Source organism: Pelophylax lessonae (assembly GCF_965119305.1).
Source record: "Pelophylax lessonae genome assembly, chromosome: 3".
NCBI lineage: Eukaryota > Metazoa > Chordata > Amphibia > Anura > Ranidae > Pelophylax > Pelophylax lessonae.
In genome coordinates, this window is record NC_138770.1 from 186,707,312 (window position 1) to 186,716,078 (window position 8,767).

General features: G+C 47.8%; 1 long non-coding RNA gene across 1 annotated transcript; it reads right to left on the bottom strand.

Annotated features, from left to right (window-relative positions):
* Positions 1-362: 362 nt before the first annotated feature.
* On the bottom strand, positions 363-1,977 carry LOC309551888. Its single transcript, XR_014225113.1, has 3 exons — positions 1,886-1,977; positions 1,698-1,802; positions 363-769 (listed from the first exon to the last, which is right to left on the bottom strand). It is a non-coding gene; the product is annotated as an uncharacterized lncRNA (long non-coding RNA).
* Between the last annotated feature and the right edge of the window lie 6,790 nt (positions 1,978-8,767).

The following is an 8,767-nucleotide window of genomic DNA, read 5'->3' on the forward strand; positions in this document are numbered from 1 at the left end:
AATTGCGTGACTTTGAGGTCACACAAGTGTGAAAGGGGCCTTCAGTAATCAAGGAACAGTGCCTTGAAAAAGTATCCATAGTCACCCCTTGAAATAATCCATATTTTGTCATGTTATTTACAACCAAAAACGTAAATGTATTTTATGTGATAGACCGGCACAAAATTGTGAACTGGAAGGAAAATGGAAGAAAAATGACAAATGGATTGCATTCAACATTTTATTAACAAAATTCACAAACATGAAACAAGAAAAAAATAAATTTTGCTCTTCTTTCCCTTTGGCACGCAAATTTTTCTATCACCTTCTGGTTGAAATCTGTCATCTTTGTCACCAGTCTCTTTTTAAGCATGGTTAATGCATTCAACCTCTCCTGGGTCATGGTGTTCCTCAGAAAAGTTTTTATTCTTTTCAGGGTTGAGAAGCACCTCTCAGCTTCTGCTGTGGTCATGGGTGTGGTGATGAGGATCTTCAGGAGAGTGACAGTCTCTCTAAAGACTTCTTCAAGATTGTTCTCCACAAATAGCTGGAATAGGTCCACAGCACCATGGCAGGTTCTAAATTCCTCCTTGGAGTAGATGAGGCTAAGCTCTGATCTTAACTTACTCCCATCGAGTACAGGATATGTCTTCACAGTTGTGCTAAGTGCATCCTTTGGAAATTCCCTTGCATACTGTTCAAACTTGTCCGCTTGAAGCAGGGTGGCACTAACCAGGTGGTTTGTGAAGGAGAACCGCTCCATGGTGTGTAGGAGTATGGTATCACAGACCTATCGAGAATTATAAAAACAAAAATGATGTACTGGTGACAAAATGTCAATGTCATGCGTTAGCTTCCTGAGCATCAGAAATGCATGAAACTAACATATGTACTCAGAATGTCTTGGGCATTTGTATGGGATACTGAGAAATTATGATTTCAAAAAGCACTTGTTAAAATGTTCAGTTTTAAAGAGGTTGTAAACCGAAAAAAAAAATGTATTTATTTTTTTCACCCTGAAAGAGAAAGACATAATGAGCTACTATGCATTGCATACTAGCTCATTATGAAATACTTACCTCAGAACGAGCCCCCGCTGTGCCGCCCCCTTACCTCTATGAAGGGTGACATGTTCGTCGCCCGTCTTCCGGGATCGCGGCATCCGGCCATCTGATTGGCCGGAGCTGCGGTGACGTCACTCCCGCCCACGCGCGCGCGAGCCGACGGTCACGGCATGGGGCTCTGAAGGAACGGCACGAGCGGCCGTTCCTTCAGAGCGCATGTGCCAGTGACGTCACTGGCTGCATGTAAGGTAAATATCTCCTAAACGGTACATGTTTAGGAGATATTTACAGTACCTATAGGTAAGCCTTATCATAGGCTCCTATAGGTACAACTTGCAGAGGAGGGTTTACTTCCTCTTTAAGTTATTATAAAGGAAGATCATTTTCAGTGTTTTTGAATCCAGAATTTCTCAGAACTCCATACACACAAACAGGACATTCTAAGTAAATTTTTATAAGTTGTATGCATTTCTGATGGTCTGGGAGCTATGAAGGCTGTAATACTAATGTTGTCCACTAGAGGAAAAAACAAACAACAAATTTATAGATCACATAATTTTTATTGTAAGAAAAATATTTTTCTTTCCAATCTTCATATCTAAAAGAGGGAGCTATAAAAAAAAAAACAAATATTTTCTACAAATAAAAACTAACCTTGGTTGCAATAAGTTTATGGGCTTCTGGATCAAGCGAGCACCGCCTCTTTGGTTGAGAACCACACCTTCACTGATTTGGCCAACCAGGGAATGGAGAGAATCTCTGAAAAATGTAGAAGAAGTAATAATAATTAAAACAACAACAACAACAACAACAACATGGAAAAGGATGAATACAGCCGCTACCTGATCTTCTGTATGCCCTGCTGGAACTGCTGGATGCTCCCCTTAAAGTGGACTGAATCTATGTCCTTCTGCTGGAGTTTGGCATAGAGGAGTCTTGTATCGTTTTAAAACAGCGAATGAGGCGCTCTCTGTGCTCAAACACTGTATTGACGGCATGGCTGTGGAAGTTCCATCTGACGCTACTTGATGTTGGTAGTCTATGGGCAACTACTTTATCAAGAACATCTGTGCGCTTAGGTGATCTTGAAAAAAAACTGGCAAACCCTCCAAGGTTAGAAAATAAAGATTCTTACTTTGGATATGCGAGAAGTGGCCTGCTGCATTATTAGATTAAAGAGGAAGTAAACCCTCCTCTGTAACTTTTACCTATAGGTAAACCTATATTAAGGCTTACCTATAGGTACTGTAAATATCTCCTAAACATGCACCGTTTAGGAGATATTTACCTTACATGCAGCCAGTGACGTCACTGGCGCATGCGCTCTGAAGGAACGGCCGCTGGTACCGTTCCTTCAGAGTCCCATGCCTTGACCGTCGGGAGTGACGTCACCGCGGCTCCGGCCAATCAGATGGCTGGATGCCGCGATCCCGGAAGATACAGGTGAGTGAGCGGCACGGCGGGGGCTCGTTGTAAGGTAAGTATTTCATAATGAGCTAGTATGCGATGCATACTAGCTCATTATGTGTTTGTCTTTCAGGTTGTAAAAAAAAAAGTTAAACGAGTTTACAACCTCTTTAAGCTGATGTGCATAGCAGTGGATACATGCTTTACTGTATGTAGCACAAGCTACTTCATACAGAATATTCCAGCCTAAGCAGCAGCTGGTCTGTTCTGCCATGCAAATAGTTTTTTTGGTCCAAGCTGGCTCAAGGAATTGTCGTAATGTGTCTTGAATTCACCTTTACACACCAGTGCAGCTTTGAAATCACGCTACTTCAGCACAATTTTAAAGCCACAGATTAGTGCAATTTGCACCTCTGATTTCATTTGGACTTCATGTAACAGAAGTCTAAGCAGGTCACAAAGAAATCTCGAAAAAGTAGTGCAGAAACCTTTTTCAAAGTTGCTGCAACTTAAGTCACAACCAGTGCTTTAAGTGGGCCGGTACGCACCGGTACTCAGTACCGCCACTTCCGAAAAAAGCTCTTGAGAGTACCGCCACCTCTCCCTGTTGAAAAAGGGGGGGGGCTGCTCTGCAGACAAAAGTAAATCCCAATTCCCACATCGATGCCGACCGCACCACTGACCGCTCTGCCTCTGCTGTGCCTGTGCTTCCTTTCTGTATGACTGGTTGCTAGATCGCCTACCGCTTGGCGTCTAGCAACCAGTGATGTCATACGCCCGGCTGCCGCCCCAGCATTCACAGCGGTTGGGGCTGGCTCCAGTGCTCCATCTCCCACCCCCTCCAGCAGTGCCCTGCGCAGTTTAGAAGAACAACAGGTGTCCTGCCGACTGCCGAGAGAAAGTAAAGCCTGGCTGTATGTCACCCCACAGTGCCCTGGCTGCCTGCCACAACAGCGCCTGCCTGGCCTGCCAGTGCCACCACAGTGCCCTGCCATCCTTCCTGCCACCACAACGCCCTGACCCCTGCCACCTGCACAGCACATTAGGTGAGTAGCAGCAGAGCAGCACATTATATGTGAGTGAGTCTAAGGTAGCCATGATATATGATATGTATTTCGTCATAGGTAGCAGCAAGCTAGGCATCCATACATTTTTTTTTTTTGCTGCTACTATGACCAAATACATATGGCTACCTTAGACTCACCTAGAAGCACACAATGTGCTGTGCAGCTGTGGCAGGCAGGCAGGCAGGGTACTGTGTTTTCGCTGAGGGCGTATGGTCACAACAATTTTAATAGTTCTATTGCAAGCAATGGGGGTGCGACTTTATATTGCGATTTGAACTGTCAAATCACACCAGTGTGAACCAGAGTCTCTCTTGCCCGGCTTTTGTTCACTTCAGAACTGCGTCTCTCCCCAAACAAGTCTTTGGGAATGTCAAAGCAGCTGAAATCGATCAAATGCAGGTCAACTGCACCAGAATCACATTTTGAATGATCTCCGTAATGTTCCAATATTAAAAGCATTTTCCCATCAAAGCCCTTCAACACAAACACTAAGGCTTCGTTCACACATCAGCGATTTGAATCACGGGTGGAATCGCGGCAAAATGCGGGACGAGTTTGTGATGCCATTATTTCTTAATGGCACCCTAAACACTGTGCGATTTTGAAGCGTCGCGCAATTGTGATTGCGAGATTGCAGCACGATTTGGCGTGCCATCAAGAAATAATGGCATCGCAAACGCTTCCTGTGTTCTGCCACGATTTTGACATTTCGGGAAGAATCGCAGCGATTCCTCCTGCAAGTCAAATTGCCTATGTGTGAACAGAGCCTTGGACCTCATTCACACGGGCGTTGGTAAGCGCACACCTGTGCGAGGGCGGCATTTTCCTGCACGGGGGTGCACTGATGTTCAGGCAGTCCTATTCACATCCATTGGAACGCAGTGGCTGCATGGACACAAACGCTGCTCCCAATTTGACATCTGTGCGGGTGCATGCGGGTGCATAAATGCACACAGGTGTTCTGTGTATTCCCCTTGCTGGCAGACACGACCCTCACACAGGTGTACACTTAAATACACTGCTGTGAACGAGGCATAGGTTCTGCCATACACAGAGCGCATTTCTGTGGTTGCAGGAAAAAAATTAGCTCGATTCCCACATCGACACACAAACAGTGATGATGCGGGAATCCCTCCTACTGAGCCATTGTCTGCTCCCGGCAGGGGGCCAGGGGAAGACAGTGATTATTGGTAGCGGCTATAGCAGCCACTAGCGATAATCATAGGTTAAACCCTGCATGCTGGCTGTACCCAAGTTAATTGATCGATCAACTTGGTACATTCAGCCGGCCCAAACACGGTTGGAATCTCTGCCAGTTCCTGCTGAACTCGCCGAGATTCGAACCGTGTATGGCCTGCCTAAGGCCCCTTTCATACGATCGGACCGATCAGGGCCGACTCGATCTGGGCACCCATTGTCCTCTATGGGAAGACGGATGTCCGCTGGCATCCGATCCGACAAGATCTGCTGAAAACAGACGTATGGCAATACGTACGCCATCTGTCCAGTGAGTCGGATTAAAATGGCCAGCCTGTCCCCATAGAGGAGAGTGGGACTCTGACAGGGTGGAGACGGACCTGTCATCCACCTGCTCAGCGGGGATCAAGGGAGCAAGCGGGGATCAAGGGAGCAAGCGGGGATCTCAGCGGAGTCTGTCCAAATGGATCCGCCCCATGTGATAGGAACCCAAGTGTGATGTCAGTTGGGAGCATCTGATAGCAACATTTTACAAGTATGAGCTCCTAGGACCCTTCCAGCTGCAGATGGTGATGGAACCACAAATGTGACATAAAACTACCATGCATGTCGTTAACAAAATACGCTGCAAAAGACAGCATGTAGGATAACACATAATGGGGAATGCTGCGCATTCCAACAGCAGACTCTGTGGTCTCATCACACTTGCTGCAAAAGTGTTTATTCATCTGATTTGGAAGGTCAGTGAAGATTATGCTCAGAACACAGTGTTAGCAAACCTGTCCTGTATGCTGCTGTTTCTCGCTGATAAGCCAGCACCAGTTCCTGCTCCACCCATCCACCACCAATAAACTGTAAATTCACCTTCAGCAACATTTTCCGAATTGCACCCCCCCATGCAATTCCATATCCCCTTAATAGTACATACTAGTGTTCCCTCTTTTTTTTAAATACTGCACCTGCTACCATTACACGTGCTGGCCCTTTAATCCCCCTCCATTGTGCTGTTTGCAGGATGGGCTTGACATTACAATGGCGCGGCTGCTCCAGGCCCTTCAAACTGCACTCATGCGCAGTCCGCTCTCCCCTTCTCTAGCTGAGCTCAGTGCCTGCAGCTATAGACCAACAGAGAGCACTGCTCATGTGTGTAGTTTGGATGGTCCAGAGTGGCTGCTAGAGGGCACGATGTAGCATCCAGCAAGGATGGAGGGGCCAGAAGATTTTGCAGGGAGGGCCCCCCACAGCTGCATGTGTAATGGAGAACAGAGCGCACTGCTCATGTGTGCAATTTGGATGGTCCAGTGTGGCTCCTAGAAGGCACCATGTAGCATCCAGCAAGGATGGAGGGGCCAGCAGATTTTTCAGGCCCCCTCCCTGGCTGCTGGCTTGGAGAGGAGGAAAACGTGTCCTGGCCTGGTCAGTTCCAGCTCTGCGCACAACCCCACCGGACTCCACACACAGGAGGACACCTACAGGATAGCGCTGCAAGTGTTGCTAACCCATCACATTAAAATCACTGACACAACGCCCAAAATTTACGGACAGAGCTCATTTTTTACTGGCATTTTCAAAAATGTACAATGTACCATCCATGCTGCCCCCTCCCAGGATCAGCCCCCCCTCTGACATCCCCACTAATAGCAGAGTAGCCCGACATGCAGCCCGACTCACACTTCACTTCTTCAACTACCAATCCGGCTCTCCCCATCAGCTGCTTGATGTGACAGATGTCAAGAAAGCCACCCTCATGGTAAGTGACAACAGTAACCTGTAGCAACCAATCAGATTTAATCTGCAGCTTGTACTTACTTCACTTTCTGCATTGTTTTCTGTTACTGGTCGGTCGTCGGAGTCGGACTCCTCCATCGTCTACCTCCGGCAGGCTCCTTCCTCCTTCCTCCTTGTTTGCTCGTGTGCGGTCCCCCAGCACCACCCGCGCGGTCCTGGGCTGTTTATAGGCTGGGGAGGTAGCGGTGGCAGTGGCGGGAAAATTCTGGGCAGGCCATGTGGGCAGGGCACAGGCGCAGTCAGTTTGTCTCTCCGCAGCCATCTTTTTAATGGGCACTTTTTTCCTGCTACGGGCATTTACGGGCAGGAGAAAAGTGCCCTGATTTTACGGGCTGTCCGTAAATATATGGACGGTTGGCAACACTGAGCGCTGCCCTGGGTGAGAGCAGAGAGAGGAGAGAGACGGAGGCACTGAGGCAGCAGCTGCTTCAATCATCACTTACCTGCTCTTGGGCTGGCTCTGGCTGACTCACTCGACCGACTGCTGTGTGTTGCCTTCAGGAGAGACGTCTCAACCGACCACGCGCGCTGCTGCTCCTTCTCGCTCTGACGGCGGGCGGGAAGCTGACGGACGGTGAGTGACTGACGCACGCACCGCCCCCACGACGACGTCAGCCGGGATGTCCTGAATGATTGGTCCAGGCTGGAGTCTGGACCAATCACAGCCAGGACAGGACTACAGTGGGGAGTGTCGGGGCACATTGCTCTGCGCCCCGATGACACCCAGAACGGCCGCCTGGCAGCACGTGGGATGCCAAACCCCCTCCCCCCACCCCCATAGCCAGCAATAGGTCCAGCGCCCCATAGTGGGCTTTAAATGGTAATTTTTTTTTCTTTGAAGATGCTGATTGGGGGGGCAGCGCCCCTGCACCCCCTCATCGACCGGCCGCCACTGGCCAGCAATAGGTCCGGCGCCCCATAGTGGGCTTTAACCGGTTGCCGACCGCCGCACGACTATATACTGCGGCGGTCAGCCCCGGCCAGGCAGAGTGACGTATCGGTACGTCACTCGCCTGTCACGGACTTGCGAGCCTATCGCGGGCGGGCGCGCGCCTGCCGAGGCGCGCGCCCGCCGCGGCTCGTTCACAGGCAAGTCAGTGCGTGTGACCGGCGGACTCGATGTCCGCCAGTCACACTGCGATCGCTCCTGTGAAGGGAGAAAGACAGAGCAGCTTGTGTAAACAAGCTGCCTGTCAGTTCTCCCTGTGTAAAAGTGAAGATCTGTCCGTTCTACTATGTAGAACGGTTGATCTTTGCTTTTACACCAATAGGAATGTCCCTACACAGTTAGAATCACGCCCCTAGGACACACTTAACCCCTCCCTGTCCAATAAAGTTAACCCCTTCCCTGCCAGTGTCATTTTTGCAGTAACAGTGCATATGTATAGCACTGATTACTGCAGTAATGTCACTGGTAACCCCAAAAGTGTCAAAAATGTCAGTCAAGGGTCCGATCTGTCCGCCGCAATGTCGCAGTACCGAAAAAAAAATCGCAGATCGCCGCCATTACGCGTTAAAAAACAAAAAAACAAAAATGACAAAAATCTTTCCCTTTGTTAGTAAACGCGATAACTTTTGCGCAAACCAATCAAAATACGCTTTTTGCGATTTTTTTTACCAAACATAGGTAGCAGAAAACAAATTGGCCAAAAAATGTTAAAAAATTTTGATTTTTACTTTTTTTTTTGGGGAATTTCATATAAAAAAATGTGAAAAATATTGTTATTTTTGCAAAATTTACGCTCTTTTTTTGTTTATAGCGCGTGATCAAAAAATCGCACAGGTGATCAAATACCACCAAAAGAAAGCTCTGTTTGTGGGAAAAAAAGGACGTCAAATTCGTTTAGGTACAGCGTCGCACGACCGCGCAATTGTCCGTTAAAGTCACGCAGTAAAAAAGCGCAAAAAAACCCCTGGTCCTTTAGCAGCCAAATCCTCCGGGGCTTAAGTGGTTAAATGGTAATTTTTTTTTTCTTTGAAGATGCTGATTGGTTTGGTGCTAGTTAAAAAGTGCCTAATTTGTAAGTAGGTGAGTTCGTCCAAGAGTTCCTCTCTGTAGTCGGGAGGATAGGGCGTTATGTTAAGATGGACCCTTTATTAAAAACGTTTTTGGCGCGCTTGGGAATGTCAGGGCTGAGTTTGTCATGAAATAAATCTGCGAGGTCAGGGGAAAAATCAAGATTTTGCTTATTCGGGGTGAGTGGGCCATGGGAAGAGGACAGATTTAATTTCTCAGTTCTTTCACTTCTGTATCTTGTTATTGAA